Raw genomic sequence first — 18,799 nt, forward strand, 5'->3', positions numbered from 1 at the left:
AGCCCCCTTGGTGAAGACAGTAAATGATGCTACCACAGAGTGTGAAATCATCCAGATTCAAAGTGAAGCCGCGGCTCATCATTCCCAAGGAGTTGTCAATCCAGGAGACGCACTGAATATAACAGACAAGCACTGTGCTCAAATCAAGCTAACTATCCAATGATGTGCAACAAGTAGTGATAAAATGATGGACAAAAAAACATTGAGAATACATCTGTTGTGATAAGAGCATGTTGAGTATATGGAGATGAACTGACAGCCCAAGATAGCATATTGCACAAAGGGAATAGAGTAATTGTCTCTAAGACTAGAGTGGAGAGATGCTAGAGCGCATCCATGCATACTACCAAGGAATTGAATCAAGTGTAAGGAAGGCAAGAGAAGTTTTCTACTGTCCAAATGTGAGCACCAAAATCAAGGATCACATCAGCCAGAGTTGAGCGCGTTGTGAGTACCAAGCTAAGCAACTGGAAAGCTACTGATGATGCATGAAATCCCAGGCAGACCATGGATGGAGCTGGAAGTAGATCTTACCACACTCAAAAGAACTGATTGTCAAAATAGATTATGATTCTGGCTACTAGGAGGTGGACCAATTTGTTTTCAGTGACGATTGGTGAAATTGTCAATTGCCTAAAAGAATAGTTCATGGCATTCCCAAAGTTGCTGTGAGACCTTATAGTCTTCAATTTATGAGTGAAGACTTCAGTCACTTCAATGAATGATTCTGAAACTCAGCACCACACACCATTTTCAGACTATACCAAGAAAATGAGCTGAAAATGTGTTGCTGGAAAAGCGCAGCAGGTCAGGCAGCATCCAAGGAGCAGGAGAATCGACGTTTCAGGCATGAGCCCTTCTTCAGGAATGAGGAAAGTGTGCCAAGCAGGCTAAGACAAAAGGTAGGGAGGAGCATTGGAAGTGCAACAGGTGGAAGGAGGTTAAGGTGAGGGTGATAGGCCGGAGTGGGGGTGGGGGCGGAGAGTCAAGAAGAAGATTGCAGGTTAAGAAGGTGGTGCTGAGTTCAAGGGTTGGGACTGAGACAAGGTGGGGGGAGGGGAAATGAGGAAACTGGAGAAATCTGAGTTCATCCCTTGTGGTTGGGAGGTTCCTAGGCGGAAGATGAGGTGCCCTTCCTCCAGCCGTCGTGTTGCTATGGTCTGGCGATGGAGGAGTCCAAGGACCTGCATGTCCTTGGTGGAGTGGGAGGGGGAGTTAAAGTATTGAGCCATGGGGTGGTTGGGTTGGTTGGTCCGGGTGTCCTAGATATGTTCTCTGAAAATCTTCTTCCTGACCTCTCCGCCCCCACCCCCACTCCGGCCTATCACCCTCACCTTATCACCCTCACCTTAACCTCCTTCCACCTATCGCATTTCCAACACCCCTCCCCCAAATCCCTCCTCCCTACCTTTTATCTTAGCCTGCTTGGCACACTTTCCTCATTCCTGAAGAAGGGCTCCTGCTCCTTGGATGCTGCCTGACCTGCTGCGCTTTTCCAGCAACACATTTTCAGCTCTGATCTCCAGCATCTGCAGTCCTCACTTTCTCCTATACCAAGAAAATGTAAAGGCTGAAGCAGCCGTGAAAATTATGAAATGAATCATAAAGAAACTAAGCAAATCATGCACAACTATATATAGGGCAATCCTGATCAGAGGAGCATACCTATTGAGGCATGGACAAAGGTCCAGTACTAATTTCACACCACACACAAACTGCTCTTCCTAGAGCAAAACAGTAAATGAAATTACATTTTGACAATACTGCTAAATCATTACCAGATCTGAGTGTTAGGGAAAAGTCAGGGTACAAACACTCAACACTCTCAACAAAAGCCAGCCCAGATGGCAACTTGGGACATGAATGGAGCAATTGTCTCCTCCATATTATGCAAGTTGATAACCAGATGTCATTCTTGATGAAGGGCTTTTGCCTGAAACGTCGATTTTCCTGCTCCTCGAATGCTGCCTGCCCTGCTGTGCTTTTCCATCACCACTCCAATCTAGACGCTGATTTCCAGCATCTGCAGTCCTCACTTTTGCCAACCAGATGTATCTGCACAACTACAGGCGCATGCAGCCAACTGTCAAAGCTACCTCTCAGCTGTAGGTGGCTAATCTTAAAGATGCAAATGCACCACTCACACAGACCACACATTAACTGATGTGACCCTGAGCTCCACAGCAACCCAATAACTTGAATAGAACAACAATGGTAACTACAGCAAATGACATATGAACCACATTCCCAGCTGAAATAACATCATCAGATGAACACAACTAATACCATAAAAAGTAACCAGCACAATCTGTATGAACAACTGTAGCATGAGAAAAGTAATGTATATAGTTGGTAACTTGGGTAATTAGATTAGATTCCTTACAGTGTGGAAACAGGCCCTTTGGCCCAACAAGTCCACACCGACCCTCTGAAGAGTAACCCATCCAGTCCCATTTCCCTCTGGCTAATGCACCTAACACTGTGGGCCATTTAGCATGGCCAATTTACTTGACCTGCACATCTTTGGACTGTGGGAGGAAACTCACGCAAAAACGGGGCGAATGTGCAAACTTCACACAGACAGTCACCCAAGGCTGGAAACGAACCTGGGACCCTGGTGCGGTGAGGCAGCAGTGCTGACTGCTGAGCCACCGTGCCGTCCTAATGAAACACCTATATGATAATGCATGTTTTTTTCTTCTAATTTTTTTCCCTTTGTATCAAGAGGGAGATGTTTGGGTTGAAGTACAATCATGTAAAAATGTCTGCAGCAAGCCAGGGACAGATATTTTAGCAAGGAAGCACACTGATGTATTGAAGTGGCAGGCAACCGGAAGCTCAGGGTCATTTTTGCAGACAGAACGTAAGTTTTCTGCAAAGTGGCTGCTCAGTTGCATTTCATCTCCCTAATGTAGAGGAGATCACATGGTGAGCAGCGAATACAGTTGATTAGATTGAATGGTGCCGATAAATTGCTACTTTAACTAGAGAAAGAAAGTAAACGAGCAGGTGTTTCACCTTCTACAATGGCATGGGAAGATGCTGTGGGGATGTAGGGCGGGATTAAGAGTGGAGAAGGGGCCAAGATGTCCCAGAGGAAGTGGTCCCTGTGAAGGGAGGGAAGGAGAATATGTGTCTATTGGTGGATTTGCTAGAGGTGGCAGAAATGACAGCTAATCATCCTTTTTATGTGGTAAGTGAGAACCAGGGAGACCCTATTGCTGTTTGGTAGGGAAGAGAAGAGGTAAGATCTGAAGTGTGGAGAACGGATTGGACACGGCTGTGGGCCTGTCAAATATAGTGGTGGGGAATCCAACATTTCAGAGTCCCCTTGTCGAAGCTGGCAAGATGTGACGGAGATGGAGAAACTGAAAGGATGGAATGGTTTCTTCACAGGAAGCAGGTGTGAGGATGTACAGTCAAGTAACTGTGGGAGTCAGTGGGTTTATAGTGGGTATTGGTAGTAGGCCTATCCCCAGAAATGAAAGCAGAGAAGTCGAGAAATGGAAGGGAGGAGTCAGAGATGGACCAGATGAAGGTGAGAGTGCGGTGAAAATTGCAAGTGAATTAGATAAATGTTTCCAATTTAGGATGTGAGATGGAAGCAGCGATTCCATCCTGATGTCATCATTGTACCAGCGAAAGAATTGTGAGTAGGGGTCGAAGTATGATTGGAAAAAGGAATTTTCCAAGTACCCCACAAAAGAGACAGGCATAACTGGGGCCCATGCGAGTACCCATGACCCCTCTGGCCTGAAGAAAGTGATTAGAATTAAAGGAGAAGTTGCTCAGAATAAGGACAAGCTTGGCCAGGCAGAAGAGGGTGATTGTGGATGGAAGAAGTGAAGAGCCCTGAGACCATCCAAGAGGGTTGGATATGTAAAGGGTTTGCACGTCCACAGTGTGAACAGCTCATGAACTGGAAATTCTAAAACTTATGTGAGTATCAGAAGAATTATGGATATAAGTGGACAAGGGAAAAGAAAGGAGTCGAGGTAGGAAGCAATGAGTTCCATGGGGAGAGAACAGGCAGAAACAATGGGTGTGCTGGGGCAATCCTGTTTGTGGATTTTGAGAAGGAAGTATAAGCAAGCTGTGCGGGGTTAGGGGGCTATCAGCTTGGAGACAGTGGGGTGACATCACCAGATGAAATTAGATCAGTGACTGTTGTGAACACAATAGCCTGGTGTTCAATGGAGGATAGGAGATGTCTGAGAGCTGGCGCTCAGCCTCCACAATGTAGATGTCAGTACATCAGACAATAATAGCACCACTCCTGTTGGCAAGCGTAATTACAAAGTTTGGGTTTGCATCTGAGAGCATGGAGTGCATTCAATTCAGACGGAGACATATGAGGGGGGGGGGGGGGGGCAGAGAAATTAAGGTGGCCACTGTTACGTCAACAGTTCTTGATAAACATGTCAAGTGCAGGAAGGGTCCAGGTGAAGGGAGAGTGTTGGAGGTGGGTGAAAGTATCTGTAGGATGGGGAGAGGACTCCTGTCTAAAAATTGGGCATGGAGGCGAAGGCGATAGGAAAAGATGTCAAGTCGTGCCCAAACTTCATCAAAGTGGGGTAAAATGGGATAAAAGCAAGACCTTCCTTGAGTACAGAACATTCAGCATCAGAGAGCAGAAGGTCAGAGGTGGGTTGGGTGACAGGATGGAGTCAGAGGGAAGGGAAAGGAAAGGAAAGAAGTTTCCGGAGGTGTTGCATCTTGCATTCCTTAATGCCTGAAAGAAAAAGTTTCATGTTAAAACATTGAATGAGCTAGAGAATGGAGGGCTGGAGGGCAGGGCAGCTCTGAGCTAACGCAAGGTGGTGCTAAAGGAGAGAAAGGTCAAGAGTTGCATATGGTGATGAATGGCACTGAAATTAGACCACAAGATGTGGTGAGAATAATTATCTGAGGAGCTGTGTACATCATGGAGATACCTGTGATCCTGGGTGGATTCAAAACAGAAAGGATGAAACCTGAGCTGGAATCCACATAGAATCATTTAGACATAAAACTATACAGCATGGAAACAGATCTTTCGGTCCATGCTGACCAGATATCTTAAATTAATCTCATCCCATTTGCCAGCATTTGGCCTATCTCCCTCTAAACGCTAACTATTATATACCCATTCAGAGGCCTATTAAATGTTGTCATTGTACCAGCCTCCATTTCCAATGGCAGCTCATTCCATACACACACCACCCTCTGTGTGAAAAAGTTGCCCCTAGATCCCTTTTAAATCTTTCCCCTCTCACTTTAAACCCATGCTCTCCAGTTCTGGACTCTACCACCCTATGGAAAACACCTTGTCTATTCACCCTATCCTTAACCCACATGATTTTATAAACCTTTATAAGGTCACCCCTCAGTCTCCGATGCTCCAAGGAAAATAGCCCCAGCCTATTCAGAATCTTTCTATAACTCAAACTCTCCAATCCTGGCAATATCCTTGTAAGTGTTTTCTGAACCCTTTCAAGTTTCTTAACATCCTTCCCAAGCAGGGAGACCAGAAATGCATGCAGTATTCTAAAATTGGCCTCACCAATGTCCTGCACAGCCGCAACATGACCTCCCAACTTTTATACTCAATGCACTGATCAATAAAGGAAAGCACACCAAACACCTTCTTCACTATCCGAACTACCTGTGACTCAATTTTCAAGTAACTATGAACCTGCATTTCGTGATCTCTGCTCAGCAACACTCCCTACAACCTGACCATCAAGTGTATAAGTCCTGACCTGATTTGCCTTTTCAAAATGCAGTACCTCACATTTATCTAAATTAAACATCATCTGCCACTCCTTGGCTCATTGTGCCATTTGATCAAGATCCCATTGTACTCTGAGATAACCTTCTTTGCTAATCACTACACCTCCAGTCATCTGCAAACTCACCAACTATAACTCCTATGTTCACATCCAAATCATTTATGTAAATGATTAAAAGTTGTGGGCACACCACTGGTCACAGGCCTCCAGCAATCCTCTACCACCGCCCTCTGTCTCCTACCTTCAAGCCAGTTCTGTATCCAAATGGCTAGTTCTCCCTATATTCCATGTGACCCAATCTTAATAACCAATCCATCATGCCTTACTGTAGTCCATATAGATCACATCCACTGCTCTGCCTTCATCAATACTCTTCATTACTTCTTAAAAAAACTCAATCAAGTTAGTGAGACATGATTTCCCACGCACAAAGTCATGTTGACTATCCCTAATTAGTCCTTGTCTTTCCAAATACATGTACATCCTGTCCCTCAGGATCCTCTGCAACAACTTGCCTCCTACTGATGTCAGGCTCACTGGTCTATAGTTCCCTGACATTTCCTTACCACCTTTCTTAAATAGTGGCAGCACATTAGCCAACCTCCAGTCTTTTAGTACCTTATTTATTACAATCAATGATACAAATATCTCAGCAAGGGGCCCAAACTTTCCTAGCTTCCTACAGAATTCTAGGGTATGCCTGATCATGTGCCGGGGATTTATCCACCTTTATACATTTTCAGATATCGAGCACCTCCTCCTCTGTAATCCAAGATGTTGCTATTTATTTCCCGAAGTTGTCTAGCTTCCATATCCTTCTCCCGTGTAAACACTGATGCAAAATACTTGTTTAGTATCTCTGCCATCTCCTGCGGTTCCACACATAGGCTGCCTTGCTGATCTTTACTGGCCCTATTCTCTCCTTAATGTATGTGTAGAATGTCTTTGAATTCTCCTTAACTCTATTTACCAAAACTATCTTACATCTCCTTTATGCCCTCCTGATTTCTTAAGTATACTTCTACTGCCTTTACACTCTTATAGGGATTCACTCGATCCCTACTGTCTTTACCTGACATATGCTCCCTTTTTTTATTGGCTAAAACCTCAATTTCTCTGTCATCTACCATTCCCTACACCTGTAAACTTTGCCCTTCACCCTATTAGCAACATACTATCTCTGGATTCCCGTCATTTCATTTCTGAAGGCTTCCCATTTTCCAGCCGTCCCTTTACCAGCGAACATTTGCCCCCAATCAATTTTTGAAAGTTCTTGCCTAATGCCATCAAAATTAGCCTTCCTCCAATTTAGAACTTCAACTTTTGGATCTGGTCTATCCTTTTCCACCATTATTTTAAAACTAATTGAATTATAGTCGTTGGCCCCAAAGTGCTCCCCCACTGACACCTCTGTCACCTGCTCAGCCTTACTTCCCAAGAATAGATCAAGTTTTGCTGCTTCCCTCGTAGGTAAACTCACACTGTGAGTTGTTGTATTCTAGGCTGGAAATTGCCCACAATGTATGAGTTAGAGTGGTCATGAGTGACCCTAAGAAACTGCCTGCAATGTCCAGAAGTGGGCTAGCCCATCCTGATATAACTGAGGAGGAGATGCTGCAGCAATTGAGATACAGTTTTGTTAGGGAAGACCCTCACCAAAATCGGACAGAAGTATAATATGCCTCAAGGATTGTAGACCCTAGGTGACATGAGATGGGTCTGGGTGAAAGACACCCGACAGAAAAATAAAGACAGGATTAAATGGTCCCATGTATTAATGGGACAAATTCACTAGAGAAATGAAGTCATGTCCCAATCAGCCCTAATCATGAAGTAACCCAACTGAAAGAGCAATTAAAAGCAATGCGTGAACAGCTGCAGAAAGAAAGATCCAAACAGGAAACAGCTCACCTTAAAAATCAGGAGCTTGAGAATGAGAACAAGATAACAGTCCTGTCAGATTCCCAAGCCCACACAGAATTTGTAACCAACCACCTGAGACATCCAGGAAGTGATTAGGAAATGCAAAGCTATTGCCCTTGGGAAACAGAGGGACTCTAGCTGTGAAAGCGATGAAGACTGTATAATCCTTGGTACCATTTTTATGACCCTTAAAACCAGGAAAGTAAAGATAGAAAAAATGGTCAGGCAGAGATTAGAGGATGGTCCTGAGGTGGATGTTCTGGTACTACTGACTGAAACGCACACTGTGCATGGACCTGTGACCCTCGAGAATATAGACAGGTGGTATAAAGAAATGTCTCACCCAAAGAAGGGGCCAATGAAGACTTGGGAAAGACTCAACAGGTTGAGGGGAATATATCGCTCCATCCCTGGGACGGGCTACAGATTCTGAATGTGATTGTAACTAAAAGAGAAAGATGTCGTCTCCATGAGGCAGTCAAAGGTGCTCTTGGAGAGTACGTGCAGGAGCTGTGAGCTGGCTGGGCAGCAATAAAACATTGGTTTACAGGGGTACAGTCCACATAAGACCGACTGGACAAAAGTCACAGAAGAGGTCACACAATATGAGGAAAGGTTTAGGACGACCTGGAAAGAATATGCAGGAGTTCCAAATGTGCAGGATGACAGGGATTTTGAATGTTATGATTATGGCCCGCTGAAGTCTGCTTTTGTGACCAGACTTAAGCCTAAGCAGGTCCCAGCCACCTGGAAGACAATGAAAGTCACGCTGCTGTTTATAAAAGGGTGTAGGCAAAAGGCAGGTAACTATAGGCCAGTTGGCTTAACATCTGTAGTGATGAAAATGCTGGAGGCTATTAATAAAGACGAAATAGTGAAACATTTGGATGGAAAGGGTTCCATCAGGCAGCTGCAGTATGGATTTGGGAAGGGAAGGTCATGTTTGACAAATTTACTGGAGTTCTTTGAAGATGTAACAAGTGCAGCAGATGGAGGGAACAGGAGGATGTTGTATACTTGTATTTCCAGAAGGCATTCAATAAGTTGCTGCATAAAAGACATCCATAAGATAAAGGTGCACGGGGTTGCAGGAAATGTACTAGCGTGGATAGAGGATTGGTTAACCAATAGGAAACAAAGAGTTGGGATAAATGGGTGTTTCTCTGTTTGGAATCAGTGGTGAGTGGAGTGCCGCAGGGGTCGGTGTTGGGCCCTCAACTGTTCATGATATATATGATTTGGAAGAGGAGTCCGAGTGTAATATATCCAAGTTTGCTGATTACACTAAACTGAGTGGAAAAGGAAACTGTACAGAGGATGTGGAGGGTCTATTTAGATAGATTAAGTGAGTAGCAAGGGTTTGGCAGGTGGAGTACATTATGGTAAATGTGAGGTCATCCACTTTGGAAGTAAAAATAGTAGGACAGAGTATTGTTTAAATGGTAAAAGATGGCAGCATGCTGCTGTGCAGAGTTCGGAGTTCTCATGCATGAATCGCTGAAAGTTGCTTTGCAGGTGCAACAGGTCATCAGGAAGGCAAACAAAATATTGGCTTTCATCGTTAGAGGGATTGAATTACAGAGCAAGAGCGAAGGTTCTGCTGTAATCGTAGAAGGTGTCGGTAAGGCTGCACCTGGAGTATTGCGTGCCATTCTGGTCTCTTTACTTGTGGAAGGATATACTGGCTTTGGAGGTGGTGCAAAGGAGGTTTACCAGGTTGATTCTAGAGGTGAAGGGGTTAGCGTATGAGGAGAGGTTAAGCCACCTGGGACAGTACTTGCTAGAATTTAGAAGAGTGAGATGGGATCTTATAGAAACATTTAAAAATTATGAAAGGATAGATAAGATAGAGGCAGGCAAGTTGTGTCCGCTGGTAGGTGAAACTAGAACTAGGGGACATGGCCTCAAGATTAAGTGGAGTAGACTTAGGACAAATGAGGAGGAATTGCTTTTCCCAGAGAGTAGTGAATCTATGGAATTCTCTGCCCAAGGAAGCAGTAGAGACAGCTTCATTAAATATATTCAAGACACAGTTGGATGGGTTTTTGCATGGGGGGGGTGGAATTAAGGGTTATTGGAATAAGGAGGGAGGAGGAGCTGAGATGATGGATAGATCAGCTATGATCTTAATGATGGGCCAAATGACTTACTCCTGCTTCTATTACTATGAAACTATGAGACTACGAAACTAAAATATTAAAGCTAACCAAACCAGACTGGGAACACAGGGAGACCAATTGCTATGAATTGGTGGACAGAGCCCACCAGCTCAACCGAGATATGGGCACCGAATTGCGAATCCTTCAGGGGGGACAAATGAAACAGACCCCCAGTAACCCTGGGAAGACCCAAGACAAACACCCAAGGAAATGTCCCTTCTGTGGGAAGGAAGGCCACTGGGCCAGGGGGTGCTGGCAAAGGGGAAAAGGGAGAAATCACCTAATAAGCAATGAGGAAAAGGAGACCCTCGAAGCTGAGAGTAAGACCAATTTCTTAGAACAGTTAATAAAACTAACCATTACACAGCAGGAGCTGCTAAAGTTGATAAAAAAACTGAAAGAGCCCACCGATGCCCCTCTGCTTCTACTGGTTTTGTGCCAGCAGAGGGGAGACGGACTGGATGTGACCATGAGGGTGGGCGATCTGGACAACGAGTACTCTTTGGATACAGGAGCAGAATTGATGAGCCTTCCCCAGAGGTATGAAACCAAACTCCCGCTAAATGGGACAATGAGCTTATGGAGCAGGAACTGACAGGATTGAAATTAAAAGGACCAAACCCTTCCAAATTGAATTCGGCCCCATGGGTTCGTAACCTCTATATGAATAGGACCTGTAGTCCAGCCGCTCCTCAGAATGGATATCCTCACCCAGCTGAATTCCTCTTTACATTTCAATGTTGGACAGGTAATGTGGTCCATCAGAACTCTATAAGGGAAGAATTAAAAGATCACCCCATCTGGGCTAAACAAGGATGGCTGTGGGTTACTGAAAATGGAACCCACCACTTTTACAAGAACATCTCCACCTTGTACGAACAGGAGAAATGGACTTTAATAAGAACCCACAGTACCTCTAACCTCAATGTGGCATGTGTGAAAGGCATGTGGGAAATGGATATTAACTAGAAATCACAGAAAAACTGAATGGGCTGTCACGGCACAACGCACTGTCGTAGTATTGGGAAGCCTACACCCCAGAGCATCTGCAAGGCCAACAGCATTACAGGCTCTGACTGAAGCCTGCAGAACAGCAGAGGATCAGTCTGCCAACTTTTATACAAACTGCCGTTATGCTGCTGACTCTCATCTTATGAGTGACACCCTATTGTCTTACTGTCAGGTACTAACCAATGCTATAAATTCTGCAGACTCACAGGTATCAGCTGACTGGAAAGATCTGCCAGAAGGACGTCATGACACCGTACTAGGCAAGTGGGTGCTTGTGAAAAGAATCCACAAGGAGCCCTTAGGCAGGAAGTGGGAAGGACCAGACCAGGTACTGTTGATCACCCAGTCAGCTGTCAATGTCCTGGATTCACGCCTCCCACATCAAACAGGTATCCCCCAATACAATGGGACCAGAGACTGACTGACCACCATAATTTTGTTATTGTTATTCTGACTGTGCATATTTTCTTTTTTTGTAAAGTGCAGTTGACAATAAACTGTTAAAAGTATGTACTATCCCCAATTGCAAGACATGCCCCTACAAGCCCCTCCAACATATAAGAGATCCAAGTGCTATCTTTGAGCTAGGATACGAATTGTGTAATTCTTTTCGAAAGGTCGCAGTAAAATCAGAATGGGGGACTGTGATATATTGTGTTCTAGATCCCTTCACTAACCCACTCACAAACACTTTATAATTCCCACCCACAAGCACTTTATGTTTATGCATTCATAGCTCCTTTACTAACCCACTCACAAGTGAACACTGCATTCCTGTTTCATTTGTTCATAACTTTCGACTATAACATGGTTTCATTCATTCATTCATAGAACCGCAGTTCTGTAGTATATTTTACTATCATAAGATAGACCAAATTAAAACAACCCTTCTGAAACAAAACGACCCTTTCAAACCCAGTACTGTGTTTTCATACCTTATCAGCCTTTCCTACAAGCAGTGTTTAGGCCTATTTACCTCTGAGTAAATGTAACATATCCAGAACTATACCATCCCCACCATCATGTCTCCAGGAAAGATTATAATATTAATCAGTCCTTACCAACCGTCTGTACCTGAAACACTAACCAGTTCCCCCAATTACTTTGTACTTATTAAATAACATTTAACTGGGCCACAGTCCCTTTAAGAAACTATCAAAACAGTGCTAATGTGAAATTGCATGAATGAATGAAACTCACATCTGCATATAGTAAACAAAACTCACAACCCAACTGAAGAAATCAGTTTAACATCCTTTATTCTTTTAGTAAGTGGAGGTATAATTTCTAACTTTTTTAGAGCTTAGTATTTTTTAACTAACAATTACTAACTTAAAAGACAAAAGGACTAACACCACTTAATTATGCACTAAAGCCGGGCAGACACTCTCAATCCCATGAGATGTACAGCCACCATTTAACAGATGTTGAACCCATCTCCTGTCTCCCACGACAAAAGCCCCTCAAACCTTTGTGCACTATAGATAAAACAATGTAACACCATAGTGATGCAATTTTAATATATGCAAGAACTGCATACAGAGGAACCTCAATTCTCCGGCATTCGATCATCTGAGATTATCTGGCAAGATCGCAAGGTTCCCATGCTTGGCTAAACTGTGTTACCCGGTATTCGATTAACCAAACAAAATAATCTCCGCCCTTGTCCTTCAGATAATCAAGGCTCCTCTGTATAAAGACGCTATTGTAAGAACTGTATTTCAGTATTTTATTGTGGCCTCAAATTTGTGCTACCTGTGGTTGCTGAATAAAGAGTTTCTTTTCGCTACTCACTGATTTCAGTCATTATTTGAACACAATCTCACAACATACTGAATCAGAAAGTTTTCATGTACTTATTTAATAAATTCCTCTCCATCCAAGCCTTAACACTGTCCCAGTCTATGCCTGGAAAATTAAAATCCCTTACCATTATTATTCTTACAGAAAACTGAGATCTCCTTACAAACTTGTGTCTCAATTTCCCGCTGACTACTGGGGGGTCTATAGTACAATCCCAAAAAAGTAATCATCCCTTTCTAATTTGTCAATTCCACTCAAATAATCTCCCTGGACATACTCCCAGGAATAGCCTCCTGAGGTACAGCCTTAATATTACACCTAATCAAAAACATCACTCCTCTCTTGCCCCCTTTTCTATCCTTCCTATAGCATCTATATACTTTAACATTAAGCTGCCAGTCCTGTCCTTTCCTGAGCCACTTCTCTGTAATCACTATAATATCCGAGTCTCACGTTCCCAACCATGCCCTGAGTTCATCTACCTTACCTGTTAGGCCTTTTGCATTGAAATAAATGGAGTTAATTTATCAGTACTACCTTGTTCTCTGCTTAGTTCCTGCCTGACCTGACTGTTTGACTTGCTCCTTCTCCCAACTGCACAATCTTTTCTCACTATCTCCCTGGTTCTCATGCTCCATCCCCTTATGAGTTTAAATTCTCCTGAGTGAAGAGCTTATGCCAAAATGTCAATTCTCCTGCTCCTCAGATGCTGCCTGACCATCTGTGCTTTTTCAGCACCACACTCTTCAACTCTGATCTCCAACATCTGCAGTCTTCACTTCATCCTCCTAAGTAGTTCTCGTAAATCTCCCTGTCAGTATATTAGGCCCCTTCCATTTCAGGTGCAATCCAGCCTTCTTATCCAGGTCACTCAGAAGAGATTCCAATGATCCAAAAATGTGAATCTTTCTCCCTTGCACTAGCTGCTCAGCCACACAGTCATCTGCTCTATCGTCCTATTCCTACTGTCGCTAGCTCATGGCACCAGAAGTAATTCAAATATTACTAACGTTGAGAAACTACCTTTTAAATTCCTGTCTAATTTCCTATATTCCACCTCAGAACCTTGTCCTTTTCTCTTCCTATTTCATTAGTTCCAATGTGTACAACAACCTCCAGCTGGTCCCTCTCCCATTGGAGAATATTTTGCACCCTCTCCAAGATATGCTTGACCCTGGCACCTGGGAGGCAATACAACGTTCTGATGTCTTGTTGTTGGCTGCAGAAATGTCTGTCTGTGCCTCTGACTAGAGAATCTCCTATCACAATCAATCACTTGGAATCTGACATGCCCTTCATTACACTAGAGCCAGTCTTGGTACCAGAAACCATCACCCCCGACATTTTCCAAATCGGCATACTTGTTTGAGATGGGGTGAGTGTGAGCCGAAGGCCGTCACTGAGGAATGTTGGGGAAGAAGATGGTTTTCAAGGGTCACAATCACTCTGGCCTCACCACGAGGACAGTGCATGGTCAACAAGGGCGGGTCAGTTGGCAAAGTCATGAGCTTTGGGGAAAATGGGAACACTAACTGTGAAATAAATTGGCTGAACAGAAATGGGGGGAGGGGGTTTCTGAAATATCATTGCGAACACAGGGATAGCAAACCAAATGTAACATAAAGGATGGTCAATCATCATTCATTTCAGGTGAAAGAAAACACTTTGGTGCTGTCACATTTGCTGTAGATATTCAAAGATATGGTCAATCTGTTATAACGCTCCTTCAGAGCAGATGGGACTTGAAGCCAGGCCTCCAGGCCCATAGCTGGAGAGACTACCATTGTACCACAAGACCCCCATAACTACCCTCACTGATATGCTGTTCAATTCCAACAGTCCCCACAGATTATTCACTCTGATACAGAGCCCATATTGACAGATTGCTTGTGATATTGTTGAAAATCAGGCAATGGCATCAAGGGAGACATCAATTATAGTGAGCTCAGCAAAAACAGCACCATCCACGACTGTAACACATGCTCCTGATGGAGAAGAGGCAGCTGAAGAGCCCTCAGGAAGGAGCAGCAGAATTCCCAGAATTTGTTGGCTTCACTGACATTTTCAACAGCTCTCAGAAACACAATGAAGGCACAGAGTAAAGATGTGCTGCGCCATCATTGCCAAACTGTGTCATCTGCAGGTGCTTAGATAAAAGGGATGCCCAACCTTTCCCCTTGCCCTTCAAGATCATATTGGCCTTGAAATTTTATACCAGTGGCTTGTTCAAAAACATAACAGGAGACAAATTAATGGCAGCTCCCAATTTTCAGTCAATGAATACATACGGGATGTCACTGTTGCCATTTTCTCCAGATTACACAAGTTTATATCCTACCCATGTGGCAAGGAGAAAAAGGAAGATCAGGCAGTGGATTCTGCACTATTGCTAGCCTCTTTCAGGTGCAGGGCACAATAGACTGGATCTATATTGCTTTGAGACTACCCTGCAGAATTCATCATTGAAAAAGGTTTCCATTCTGACAAGTTCAGCTTTTCTGTCACCATCAATGCCAGAACTTGTAGGTGTGCAACCAGATATTCTAGGAAATGCCAAGGTGCATAGATACTGTAGGAATCACTCATTTGTGCATCCTTCCAAGTTCCTCAGGCCACGCAGGGATGTGGTTACTGTAGAGGTTACAAAAATCATGCCAACAAAAGGTATGAATTAGGAGGTAGAAGGGAGAGAGGAACTTAACTAAATTGCAATCATGGTGGAAGAGGTATTACAGAATCTGATGGAGTGAAGGCTGACAAGTTGCCAGGTCCAGATGGATTTCATCCTCACTTCTTAAAAGGGGTTGATAATGAGGTAGTAGATATTTTGGTGTCAATTTTCCAAAATTCCCTCAATTCAGGAAAGGTTCCAATAGACCAGAGCAGTATAATCTCTTTATTCAAGAAGGAAGGGAGACAGAAAACAGGGCATAATAGGCCAGTTAGCTTCACATTTTCAATGTCTTTAATGTTTTATAATTTAAATCAATATCTTTGATGAGGGAAACAAAGGTTTGGTAGCTATATTCACATGTGACATCACGATTCGCAGGAACATATGTTGTGAAGAAGACATAAGGAAATGGCAGACAGATATAGAAAGGTTAATAGAGCGGGCAGAAATCTGGCAGGTGGGCTAAAATATGGGAAAATGTGAAGTTGCTCACCTTGGCAGGAAGAATATTACTTTAATGTATTCTTACAGTATTATTTAAATGAAAGTAATTGTAGATGCTGAAGGATTTTCTTTTGCTTGAGTCACTAAAAGGTAGTCTGCAGGTACAGCACATAATCACAACGGCTCATGGGATGCCATTTATTATTATGAGAGGACATGAGCATAAAAGTAAGGATGCTGTGCTTTAGTTGCACAAAGTATTGGTGAGACAACATCTCAAATGCATGTACAGTTTTGGTCTCCTGATTTAAAGAAGGACGTAAATGCATTGAAGCATTTCAGTGTATGTTGATTTGGATGATAGCTGGACTGAGTCAGTTGTCTGATGTGGATTGGTTGGGTATGTTTTTGCTGGAGTTTGGATAAGCGTGGGTGGCCTGATTGAAGTGTATGAAATCCTGAATTCTTGACAAGGAGGATGTGGAAAGAATATTTACACTTCTGGGTCAGTCTATAACTAGGGGCAATATTTTAAAATTAGGAGTCACCTTTTATGACAGAGATGAGGGATTTTTTTTCTCTTGGATGATAGTGCAACTTTGGCACTCTCTGCCTCAGAAGATGGTGGAAGTGAGATCATTGAATACATTCAAATGCCTTTCCAACATCCCGTGTTGGGGTGGAGGGGGCCTGCCCACATGTGAAACCTATTTACCTTGGGGCTTTGGCACAGTGACCCCAAGGCTAGAGGCCAAGACACTGTGTGTGACCTGCCAAGGTGCAGGTTCACTGTCCACAGTTTGAATCTTTGCATGCTTTGTGATCAACGGCAGGGGGAGGGGGAAGGTCTGAGCACCTTTGCTGTGTCCCGAGAGGTAACTTCTGGGAGCCCTGTGTATTGTTCCTTCTCTCTACTGGCACCTGTGGTAAGAAGGGGCATTTTCAGGTCCCACTGAACTCTCTTACTTTGTCACTAATGCTGAGCACCAATGGTAGAGCATAGATGTAGATATCTATACACATAATATTGCAGATACTGAGTGTGGCTGCCTCTTAGTGTTCATGTCTTGTAGCCAGCCTGACCATGGAGGCAGCCAGCTGCACACATGCTGGATCTGATAATGTCGGGAGACTGGTCTATCCTTCAATCCAATGATCTAATTGGACAGTGCACCTCGTGTTGCTCAGACTTTCTCTGTATTTTGATTAAGTGATGGCTGAAACCATGAGATCAAAGTCTCCAAAGTAATGACCTGGGACATTTCTTTCATGACCAGTTGCAGAGATGTGCCAATGACGTGTTCACTAGATTGTGCTCCCAGGTCGAATCCCAGATATTAGCTGGCCCAGGATGTAGTAGGAGCCCTGCTGGCATATCCTTGAGGGTTCCTCTTCAGCAGCAGCGGTGGAGCTGAAGGTAAAGAACTTCAGTGCTGGCCTAATAACTAATGCCCTTGTGCAAAAGTGTTGAAAGCTTGTTCAGGTTCAGAATGAGATAGCACTGGCATTAATGGGAGAGCAGTGCAGCGCAGTACAATGAAGCTCACTCATCAAGGACTGCATGTCCTTATAGGACCAGTCATTGTCTTCTCCAGAAAATTCCAGCATTTTCTCCTCATGCCTATTGTCGGTAACCCCATTGCCAGTCTCTCTTTGAGGTAAGAGAGTCATCCTGCAGTGAGACAAAAGGAGGGATTGACTATAAGCATGGAGGTAGATGAGACATTAGTGATGATACAAGGAGTAGAGGGATGTGAGGTGCCCCCAACAAATGTGTGGGAAAGCTACAGGGCAGGGAAGATTAGTAGTTTGGAACAATGAAGCGGGTGAGAGCTGTCGAGAGGACATACAGCATGGTAAAGTGAGAGGTGTGAGCAATGGCATAGTTAGATTGAGTGACCCTGTGGGTGTGAGGTAGCACAAACACCTTGGGCTGGACATATTATCTGCATGACTGACATGAGACTCCCCAAGCAGATGTTGTACTCCCAGTTTCAAAACTGCAGGCAAGCCCTGGGTGGACAGGGGAAGTGTTACAGTGATACCCTCAAGGTCTCACTGGCAAAGTATGGCATTCCCACAGACACCTGGGAATCATTGGCCCAAGACAGTCCAAGGAGGAGGAGGAGCATCATGGAAAGCGTCGAGCACCTTGAGACTTTCCGTCAATAAAAGGCAAAAGCTAGGCATAAATGGCGAAAGGAGTGCGTTGCCATAACAACACCCCACCCACCCCTTCCCATGGCCACCAGCTGCCCCAAGTGTAACAGAGCCGGTGGTAGCAGCATTGGTCTGAACAGCCACTATGGACTCACCCTGAGGGTGGAAGAGAGTCATCCTCATCTTCACAGGACTGCCAATGTTGATGATGAGCAGAGACAACAATGGTGACATCTACCCTCGTGCACTGCAGCAATCATTCACCTCTTCCTTATAAAGCTGGCATTAACCTGGCTGCATGTCTTGTTGACTGCATCTGGTAGCAGGGCGTCCTTTGCCAATCAGCAAGAAAAGCATTATTCTTCATTCAACCACCTCATGCACTAGCACCTCCAGGTCCTGTCACCAAAGTGAGGATCTAACCTTTCTTTCTGAGCTCTGTCCTTCAGAATTACAGGACAAGAATGTGAAGGGCAGTTCCTGCCTTGCAGTACCTGAAATGCTGTGGAACTGGGGTTTACATATGGTGCCAGCGGTGTAAGTGCCGAGCAGCAGCAAACGCTCCCCCTGCTCATACCACACAATTCCATGAACTGGGCAAAGCAGAGGTCATTGTATAATTAATGAGCTGAAGAATATGCAATTGTGAGAGAAAGGTTGACAATGGGCTATGGTGGACTACCCACTCTGAAACACACTGATTTGCTAAAAAAATGACAAAAATAGACAGGCAGGAAGCTGGAAGAGCACAAGCCAAGCAGCATCAGGAGGAAGAGAATTCAATGTTTCAGGTGCCTCCTGATGCTGCCTGGCTTGTTGTGTTCTTCCAGCCTCTTGCCTGTCTACTTTGGATT

Source organism: Chiloscyllium punctatum, chromosome 3, assembly GCF_047496795.1.
Source record: "Chiloscyllium punctatum isolate Juve2018m chromosome 3, sChiPun1.3, whole genome shotgun sequence".
Lineage (NCBI taxonomy): Eukaryota > Metazoa > Chordata > Chondrichthyes > Orectolobiformes > Hemiscylliidae > Chiloscyllium > Chiloscyllium punctatum.